General features: G+C 44.3%; 1 long non-coding RNA gene across 1 annotated transcript; it reads right to left on the bottom strand.

Moving 5' to 3' along the window:
- Positions 1-5,074: 5,074 nt before the first annotated feature.
- On the bottom strand, positions 5,075-10,032 carry LOC123744757 (uncharacterized). The gene is made up of 3 exons (XR_006771229.1): positions 10,005-10,032; positions 5,415-5,486; positions 5,075-5,220 (listed from the first exon to the last, which is right to left on the bottom strand). It is a non-coding gene; the product is annotated as an uncharacterized lncRNA (long non-coding RNA).
- Positions 10,033-10,755: the final 723 nt, after the last annotated feature.

Here is a 10,755-nt window from a genome sequence, read left to right as displayed (position 1 = left end):
TGTGGTAGATAGTGTGGTAGTGTAGTGTATAGTGTGGTAGAGTAGTGTGGTAGAGTAGTGTATAGTGTGGTAGTGTAGTGTATAGTGTGGTAGTGTAGTGTATAGTGTGGTAGAGTAGTGTGGTAGTGCAGTGTAGTGTGGTGGTGTAGTGTATAGTGTGGTAGGTAGTGTATAGTGTGAGAGTAGTGTATAGTGTGGTAGAGTAGTGTATAGTGTGGTAGTGTAGTGTATAGTGTGGTAGAGTAGTGTGGTAGTGTAGTGTATAGTGTGGTAGAGTAGTGTATAGTGTGGTAGTGTGGTGTATAGTGTGGTAGAGTAGTGTATAGTGTGGTAGAGTAGTGTGGTAGTGTCGTGTATAGTGTGGTAGAGTAGTTTATAGTGTGGTAGAGTAGTGTATAGTGTGGTAGAGTAGTGTGGTAGAGTAGTGTGGTAGTGTAGTGTATAGTGTGGTAGTGTGGTGTATAGTGTGGTAGAGTAGTGTATAGTGTGGTAGATGTAGTGTATAGTGGTAGAGTAGTGTATAGTGTGGTAGTGTAGTGTATAGTGTGCGGTAGAGTAGTGTATAGTGTGGTAGAGTAGTGTATAGTGTGGTAGAGTGGTGTATAGTGTGGTGAGTGTGAGTGTATAGTGTGGTAGTGTAGTGTACTAGTGTGGTAGTGTGGTGTGGTAGTGTAGTGTATAGTGTGGTAGAGTAGTGTATAGTGTGGTAGAGTAGTGTATAGTGTGGTAGAGTAGTGTATAGTGTGGTAGAGTAGTGTATAGTGTGGTAGAGTGGTGTATAGTGTGGTAGTGTAGTGTATAGTGTGGTAGAGTAGTGTATAGTGTGGTAGTGTAGTGTATAGTGTGGTAGTGTAGTGTATAGTGTGGTAGAGTAGTGTATAGTGTGGTAGTGTGTAAGTGTAGTGTAGTGTTGTAGCAGTGTATAGTGTGGTGGAGTAGTGTATAGTGTGGTAGGTAAAGTGTATAGTGTGGTAGAGTAGTGTATAGTGTGGTAGGTAGTGTATAGTGTGGTAGTGAGTCGGTGTCAGATAGTGTGGTAGTGTAGTGTATAGTGTGGTATGTAGTGTATAGTGTGGTGAGTAGTGTATAGTGTGGTAGAGTAGTGTATAGTGTGGTAGAGAGTGGTGTATAGTGTGGTAGAGTAGTGTATAGTGTGGTAGTGTAGTGTATAGTGTGGTAGAGTGGTGTATAGTGTGGTAGTGTGGTGTATAGTGTGGTAGTGTGGTGTATAGTGTGGTAGAGTAGTGTATAGTGTGGTAGAGTAGTGTGGTAGTGTGGTGATAGTGTGGTAGAGTAGTGTATAGTGTGGTAGAGTAGTGTATATGTGGTAGAAAGTAGTGTGTATAGTGTGGTAGTGTAGTGTATAGTGTGGTAGAGTAGTGTATAGTGTGGTAAGAGTAGTGTATAGTGTGGTAGTGTAGTGCATAGAGTGTGGTAAGTGTAGTGCATGTGGTAGTGCAGTGTATAGTGTGGTAGAGTAGTGTATAGTGTGGTAGTGTGAGTGTATAGTGTGGTAGAGTAGTGTAGTGTTGTGTGGTAGAGTTGGTGTATAGTGTGGTAGGTAGTGTATAGTGTGGTAGGTAGTGTATAGTGTGGTAGTGTAGTGTATAGTGTGGTAGTGTAGTGTATAGTGTGGTGAGAGTAGTGTATAGTGTGGTAGAGTAGTGTATCAGTGTGGTAGTGTAGTGTATAGTGTGGTAGAGTGTGTATAGTGGTAGTGTAGTGTATAGTGTGGTAGAGTAGTGTATAGTGTGGTAGAGTTAGTGTATAGTGTGGTAGAGTAGTGTAGTAGTGTGGTAGTGTAGTGTATAGTGTGGTAGTGTGGTGTATAGTGTGGTAGTGTAGTGTATAGTGTGGTAGTGTAGTGTGGTGTGTAGTGTATAGTGTGGTAGAGTAGTGTATAGTGTGGTAGAGAAAGCATGGTAGTATAGTGTGGTGTGTGTAGTGTATAGTGTGGTAGAGTAGTGTGGTAGTGTGTATAGTGTGGTAGAGTAGTGTATAGTGTGGTAGTGTAGTGTATAGTGTGGTGGTTAGTGTATAGTGTGGTAGAGTAGTGTATAGTGTGGTGAGAGAGGTATAGTGTGGTAGGTAGTGTATAGTGTGGTAGTGTAGTGTATAGTGTGGTAGAGTAGTGTATAGTGTGGTAGAGAGCATAGTGTGCAGGAGTGTATAGTGTGGTAGAGTAGTGTATAGTGTGGTAGAGTAGTGTATAGTGTGGTAGAGTAGTGTATAGTGTGGTAGTGTAGTGTATAGTGTGGTAGTGTAGTGTATAGTGTGGTAGAGTAGTGTATAGTGTGGTAGAGTAGTGTATAGTGTGGTAGAGTAGTGTATAGTGTGGTAGAGTAGTGTATAGTGTGGTAGAGTAGTGTATAGTGTGGTAGTGTAGTGTATAGTGTGGTAGTGTAGTGTATAGTGTGGTAGTGTAGTGTATAGTGTGGTAGAGTAGTGTATAGTGTGGTAGAGTAGTGTATAGTGTGGTAGAGTAGTGTGGTAGTGTAGTGTATAGTGGGTAGTGTAGTGTATAGTGTAGAGCAGTGTTAGTGTGGTAGATAGTGTGGTAGTGTAGTGTATAGTGTGGTAGAGTAGTGTATAGTGTGGTAGAGTAGTGTATAGTGTGGTAGAGTAGTGTGGTAGTGTAGTGTATAGTGTGGTAGAGTAGTGTGGTAGAGTAGTGTATAGTGTGGTAGTGTAGTGTATAGTGTGGTAGAGTAGTGTATAGTGTGGTAGAGGTGTGTAGTGTAGTGTATAGTGTGGTAGAGTAGTGTATAGTGTGGTAGAGTAGTGTATAGTGTGGTAGAGATTAGTGTATAGTGTGGTAGTAGTGTATAGTGTGGTAGAGTAAGTGTATAGTGTGGTAGTGTGGTGTATAGTGTTGTGTGTGGTGTATAGTGTGGTAGGTAGTGTATGTGTGGTGAGTAGTGTGTAGTGTGTGTATGTGTGGTAGGTGTAAGTGTGGTAGTGTAGTGTATAGTGTGGTAGAGTAGTGTATAGTGTGGTAGTGAGTATGGTGTGTAGTGTAGTGTATAGTGTGGTAGAGTAGTGTATAGTGTGGTAGAGTAGTGTATAGTGTGGTAGATTATAGTGTGGTAGTGTAGTGTATAGTGTGGTAGTGTAGTGATTATAGTGTGGTAGTGTAGTGTATAGTGTGGTAGTAGTGTATAGTGTGGTAGTGTAGTGTATAGTGTGGTAGTGTATAGTGTGGTAGAGTAGTGTATAGTGTGGTAGTGTAGTGTATAGTGTGGTAGAGTAGTGTATAGTGTGGTAGAGTAGTGTATAGTGTGGTAGTGTAGTGTATAGTGTGGTGAGTGTGTGTGTGGTGTGTATAGTGTGGTAGTGTAGTGTATAGTGTGGTAGAGTAGTGTATAGTGTGGTAGAGTAGTGTGGTAGTGTAGTGTATAGTGTGGTAGAGTAGTGTATAGTGTGGTAGTGTGGTGTATAGTGTGGTAGAGTAGTGTATAGTGTGGTAGAGTGTGTGGTAGTGTAGTGTATAGTGTGGTGATATATAGTGTGGTTGTGTATAGTGTGGTAGAGAGTGTGGTAGTGTAGTGTGGTAGTGTAGTGTATAGTGTGGTAGTGTAGTGTATAGTGTGGTAGGTAGTGTATAGTGTGGTAGTGTAGTGTATAGTGTGGTAGTGTAGTGTATAGTGTGGTAGAGTAGTGTATAGTGTGGTAGAGTAGTGTATAGTGTGGTAGTGTAGTGTATAGTGTGGTAGAGTAGTGTATAGTGTGGTAGTGTAGTGTATAGTGTGGTAGAGTAGTGTATAGTGTGGTAGAGTAGTGTATAGTGTGGTAGTGTGTGTATAGTGTGGTAGGTAGTGATAGTGTGGTAGTGTAAGTGTGGTAGTGTAGTGTATAGTGTGGTAGAGTAGTGTATAGTGTGGTAGAGTATTTAGTGTGTATAGTGTGGTAGAGTGGTGTATAGTGTGGTAGAGTAGGTGTATAGTGTTGTAGAGAGTGTATAGTGTGTAGAGTGTATGTATAGTGTGGTAGTGAAGTGTATAGTGTGGTAGAGTAGTGTATAGTGTGGTAGAGTAGTGTATAGTGTGGTAGTGTGGTGTATAGTGTGGTAGTGTGGTGTATAGTGTGGTAGAGTAGTGTATAGTGTGGTAGAGTAGTGTGGTAGTGTAGTGTATAGTGTGGTAGAGTAGTGTATAGTGTGGTAGAGTAGTGTATAGTGTGGTAGTGTAGTGTATAGTGTGGTAGTGTAGTGTATAGTGTGGTAGAGTAGTGTATAGTGTGGTAGAGTAGTGTATAGTGTGGTGAGTGTATAGTGTGGTAGAGAGGTGTGTGGTAGTGTAGTGTATAGTGTGGTAGGTAGTGTATAGTGTGGTAGGTAGTGTATAGTGTGGTAGAGTAGTGTATAGTGGAGTAGTGTAGTTATAGTGTGGTAGAGTAGTGTTGTGTGGTAGTGCTAGTGTATAGTGTGGTAGTGTGGTGTATAGTGTGGTAGAGCAGTGTATAGTGTGGTAGAGTTAGTGTGGTAGGTAGTGTATAGTGTGGTAGTGTAGTGTATAGTGTGGTAGTGTAGTGTATAGTGTGGTAGTGTAGTGTATAGTGTGGTAGGTAGTGTATAGTGTGTTAGTGTGTGTATAGTGTGGTAGAGCAGTGTATAGTGTGGTAGGTAGTGTGTGTGGTAGTGTAGTGTATAGTGTGGTAGTGTAGTGTATAGTGTGGTAGTGTAGTGAGTGTGGTAGTGTAGTGTATAGTGTTTTAGAGTAGTGTATAGTGTGGTAGAGTGGTGATAGTGTGTGAAGTAGTGTATAGTGTGGTAGTGTAGTGTATAGGTGGTAGAGAGTGGTGTGGTAGTGTGGTAAGTAGTGTGGTAGTGTAGTGTATAGTGTGGTAGAGTAGTGTATAGTGTGGTAGTGTAGTGTATAGTGTGGTAGAGTAGTGTATAGTGTGATAGAGTAGTTTATAGTGTGGTAGAGTAGTGTACAGTGTGGTAGAGTAGTGTATAGTGTGGTAGAGTAGTGTACAGTGTGGTAGAGTAGTGTATAGTGTGATAGAGTTGTTTATAGTCTGGTAGTGAGGTGTATAGTGTGGTTAGAGTAGTGTGGTAGTGTAGAGTGTGTAGGGTGGTAGTGTATAGTGTGGTAGTGTAGAGTGTGGTAGTGTAGAGTGTGTAGGGTGGGTAAATAGGGTACTCACAGTCGAGACAGAGCCTCATTCTTCTGGAACAGGAGTTCAGGAAGCTGAGTGAGATGGTTCCTGTTCAGACGACTGTTCAGAAGGACAGAACACATTAGAACCACACACACACCATTACAATATAGCTTTATTTCTAACAGGAAGACTGTCTCCCCTGTGTGTGTGTGTGTGTGTGTGTGTGTGTGTGTGTGTGTGTGTGTGTGTGTGTGTGTGTGTGTGTGTGTGTGTGTGTGTGTGTGTGTGTGTGTGTGTGTGTGTGCGCTCACAGTCTCTCCAGTTCCTTCAGATCATCAAATGCTCCTCTCTCAATGTTGCTAATATGGTTCTCCATCAGGTGACTGAAGAGAATGAGAGAAGGATGGAGAGAAAGGATGGAGGAAGAGAGAGGGAGGAAGCGGGATGGAGGATGGATGGAGGAAGAGAGAGGGAGGAAGGATGGATGAGGAAGAGAGAGGGAGGAAGGGTGGATGAGGAAGAGAGGGAGGAAGGATGGATGGAGGAAGAGAGACGGAGGAAGGATGGATGGAGGAAGAGAGAGGGAGGAAGGATGGATGGATGGATGAGTAAGAGAGAGGGAGGAAGGGTGGATGAGGAAGAGAGGGAGGAAGGATGGATGGAGGAAGAGAGAGACGGAGGATGGATTGATGGAGGAAGAGAGAGGGATGGAGGAAGAGAGAGGGAGGAAGGATGGAGGAAGAGAGAGGGAGGAAGGATGGAGGAATAGAGTGGGAGGAAGGATGGCGGAAGAGAGAGGGAGGAAGGATGGAGGAAAAGAGTGGGAGGAAGAATGGAGGAAGAGGGATGGAGGAAGAGAGAGGGAGGAAGGATGGAGAAAGAGAGTGGGAGGAAGGATGGAGGAAGAGAGTGGGAAGAATGATGGAGGAAGAGGGATGGAGGAAGAGAGAGGGAGGAAGGATGGCGGAAGAGAGAGGGAGGAAGGATGGCGGAAGAGAGAGGGAGGAAGGATGGCGGAAGAGAGAGGGAGGAAGGATGGAGGAAGAGAGTTGGATGGAGGAAGAGAGTTGGAGGAAAGATGGAGGAAGAGAGAGGGAGGAAGGATGGAGGAAGAGAGAGGGAGGAAGGATGGAGGAAGAGAGGAAGAGAGAGGGAGGAAGAATGGAGGAAGAGAGAGGAGGAAGGATGGCAGAAGAGAGAGGGAGGTAGGATGGCGGAAGAGAGAGCGAGGAAGGATGGAGGGTGAGAGAGGGAGGAAGAATGAGGAGAGAAGGAGGAAGGATGGGGGTGAGAGAGGGAGGAAGGATGGAGGGAGAGAGAGGGAGGAAGGATGGAGGAAGGAGAGGGAGGAAGGATGGATGAAGAGTTGGAGGAAGAGAGAGGGAGGAAGGATGAGGAAGAGAGAGGGAGGAAGGATGGAGGAAGAGAGCGGGAGGAAGGATAGCGGAAGGGAGAGGGAGGAAGGATGGCGGAAGAGAGAGGGAGGAAGGATGGCGGGAGAGAGAGGGAGGAAGGATGGAGGAAGAGAGAGGGAGGAAGGATGGAGGAAGAGAGAGGGAGGAAGGATGGAGGAAGAGAGAGGGAGGAAGGATGGAGGAAGAGAGAGGGAAGAAGGATGGCGGGAGCGAGAGGGAGGAAGGATGGAGGAAGAGAGAGGGAGGAAGGATGGAGGAAGAGAGAGGGAGGAAGGATGGAGGAAGAGAGATGGAGGAAGAGAGAGGGAGGAAGAGAGAGGATAAAGAGATCTCAACACAGCCCAAAAAACACCATGTTAACGTAACTTATAACTTCTAACTGCTGTCTACACGGCGGGCAACCCTTGATACTTTATCTCCCTGACAGCATCCAGTCTGACAACTGTCTGGACAGACACAGGGACAGACACAGGGGCAGACACAGGGGCAGACACAGACGCAGGGGCAGACACAGACGCAGGGACAGACACAGACGCAGGGACAGACACAGACGCAGGGGCAGACACAGACGCAGGGGCAGACACAGACGCAGGGGCAGACACAGGGGCAGGGACAGACACTGGGGCAGACACAGGGGCAGGGACAGACACTGGGGCAGACACAGGGGCAGACACAGGGGCAGACACAGGGGCAGACACAGACGCAGGGGCAGACACTGGGGCAGGGACAGACACAGGGGCAGGGACAGACACAGGGGCAGACACAGGGGCAGACACAGGGGCAGACACAGGGGCAGACACAGGGACAGACACAGGGACATGACGCTAACTAACCCAAGGAGATGTTATTAGTAACTATTAGTTTCACATTGAGGATTTTAACCCACTATCACACACATACAGACACACACACATACAGACACACATACAGTTGTGTACAGCTAACCTTGTGGGGACACACAATTCAGTCCCATTCAAAATCCTATTTTCCCTAACCTTAACCTAATTCTAACCCTAACCCCCTAAACATTGGATTTGACCTCGTGGGGCCTGACAAAATGTCCCAGTTGGTCAAATATTTGTTTGTTTTCTATTCTGGTCCTCACAACTTTAATTAAACACGTGTGTGTGTGTGTACACACACACACACACACACACACGTCCATCACTGTCAGACAGACAACAGTGTATGTCGAAAACAGTGTTAGTCTAACACAGCAACCTGAGACAACCAATCCCCTTCCTTCCCTGGGGTATTGTACTTCCACCCCAGCTTAACGGTATCTGTAAGAGCAGATCGGAGGCCTGTGTGTTCTGTTGGTAAAGTCAGTCAGTTGCTTTACCAGCGCTGAAATAAACACTCAATATGTATGATAACCTCTGTATTAAAGCTGAGATCTGCATAAGTGCCATTGGTCACATAAGTTATAGTTTTTGGTTTGTTTATGAATGGGAGGAGAGGAGCATCCAGCGCCAGGGTCCAAAAATATCCCAGTCTACTGTTCTATCTCTCACGTCCAATGATGTCCATTGGGAAATTGATGTCCATTGAGCCGACTAATTGAAAAATCGGTCTATGTGCCCTTGTACAAGGCGTTAACCCTAATTGCTCCGGTAAGTCTCGTGGATAAGAGAGTCTGCTAAATGACTAAAATGTCAAATGCTATAGCGCAAATGGACGTGGCAGTTTCCCACTGCGGATTCCAGATTTAAGTTTCGTTCCACTGTTCAGACCTGCAAAATACAAATACAAATCCATAATAAAGTTCTGAACCGGTTCAAACCACAAAAAAGTACCGGGTCCTTTCTTTTCCCTTTTCAACATGTGGGAAATCAACCTCGTTTTTACATTTAGCTGATTAAATGACTACACCGTGGTAAAATCACTACACCGTGGTAATCACTACACCATGGTAAAAATCACTACACCATGGTAATCACTACACCATGGTAAAATCACTACACCGTGGTAATCACTACACCTATGGTAATCACTACACCGTGGTAAAATCACTACACCGTGGTAAAATCACTTCACCGTGGTAATCACTACACCGTGGTAATCACTACACCGTGGTAATCACTACACCATGGTAAAATCACTTCACCGTGGTAATCACTACACCGTGGTAATCACTACACCGTGGTAATCACTACACTGTGGTAATCACTACACCATGGTAATCACTACACCGTGGTAATCACTTCACCATGGTAAAATCACTTCACAGTGGTAATCATTACACCGTGGTAATCACTACACCGTGGTAATCACTACACTGTGGATAGAGTAGCTTTCATGGACAGGGAAAGCTAGTTGTTAAAACTTTATATGCTTGATGGACACACAAGTGTAGGCCACGAGATCTGACAGAAATGTTGCAGGTGGGGAGCGAGAGAGTGGGGGGTTGGCTTGAAGCACTGGGCATCATGATATGTTTCAAGTTTTTAATGCCACGTGCACAAGTACAGTGAAATGCCCTTCCTGCATGCACTTTCCCAACAGTGCAGTCATCACTATGATGCGTATTATAATGTGTTTAGGACATTAGTAGTAGACCTGTCATTACTTCACCGGAAAGTATTCAGAACCCTTCACATTTTACAAATTTTGTTACATTACAGCCTTAAGGACAACCATCTCTGCAGCCCTCCACCAATCAGGCCTTTATGGTAGAGTGGCCAGATCGGGAAGCCACTCCTCAGTAAAATGCACAGGACAGCCTGCTTGGAGTTTCCCAAAAGGCACCTAAAGGACTCTCAGACCATGAGAAACAAGAATCTCTGGTCTGATGAAACCAAGATTGAACTTTTTGGCCTGAATGCAAAGAGTCAAGTCTGGAGGAAACTTGGCACCATCCCTACGGTGAAGCATGGTGGTGGCAGCATCATGCTGTGGGGATGTTTTTCAGCAGCAGGAACTGGAAGACTAGTCAAGATTGAGGGAAAGATGAACAGAGCAAAGAACAGAGAGATCCTTGATGAAATTCTGCTCCAGAGCATTCAGGACCTCAGACTGGGGCAAAGGTTCATCTTCCAACAGGACAACGACCCTAAGCACACAGCCAAGACAAACTGAGTGGCTTCAGGACAAGTCTCTGAATGTCTTGAGTGGCCCAGCTAGAGCCAGAACTTGAACCCATTCTAACATCTCTGGAGAGACCTGAAAATAGCTGTGCAGCGACGCTCCTCTTCTAACCTGACAGAGCTTGAGAGGATCTGCAGAGAGGAATGGGAGAAACTCCCCAAATACAGGTGTGCCAAGCTGAAAGAAAGTCATTAACCGTTTCTCATGCTTTTAAAATAATGGTTCTGTTCGGACCACTAGAGATCACTTTTGCTCCCGGTTCTGTTTCCGTTCCTTGAAAAATGTAATTATTTTCCAGTTCTGTTCAACTGAACCAGTTCCAACTCCTGGTAATAGTAATAGCAAGTGTAGTAAGCCCTCACGGAGGTGAATAGTAGTGTAGTGAAGGATGGGACTTACAGAACTCTGAGGTGTTTGAGGCCAGAGAGAGTCTGTCTTGCTGATGGTTGTCAGGTTGTTCCCATTTAGATCACTGGATGAGAGGAAGAAAACACACAGAATATTAGCAAACATGTTGGTTATAAACGCATTCACACTATATAAACACATTCACATTATATAAACACATTCACACTGTATAAACACATTCACACTGTATAAACACATTCATATTATATAAACACATTCACACTATATAAACACATTCACATTATATAAACACATTCACACTGTATAAACACATTCATATTATATAAACACATTCACACTATAAACACATTCACACTGTATAAACACATTCACACTATATAAACACATGTATACTATATGTGCATTCGAGAAAGTATTCAGACCCCTTGACTTTTTTCCACATTGTTACATTACAGCCGTATTCTAAAATTGATTAAATCGTTTTTCCCCCCCCCTCATCAATCTACACACAATACCCTATAATGACAAATCAAAAACTGTTTTTTAGAAATGCTTGCAAATTTATAAAAAATTAGAAACAGAAATACCTTATTTACATAAGTATTCAGTCCCTTTGCTATGAGACTCGAAATTGAGCTCAGGGGTGCATCCTGTTTCCATTGATCATCCTTGAGATGCTTCTACAACTTTATTGGAGTCCACCTGTGGTAAATTCTGTTGATTGGACATGATTTGGAAAGGCACACGCACCTGTCTATATAAGATCCCACAGTCTGAGCAA

Source organism: Salmo salar, chromosome ssa09, assembly GCF_905237065.1.
Source record: "Salmo salar chromosome ssa09, Ssal_v3.1, whole genome shotgun sequence".
Lineage (NCBI taxonomy): Eukaryota > Metazoa > Chordata > Actinopteri > Salmoniformes > Salmonidae > Salmo > Salmo salar.
This window is presented reverse-complemented; position numbering and strand designations above follow the sequence as displayed.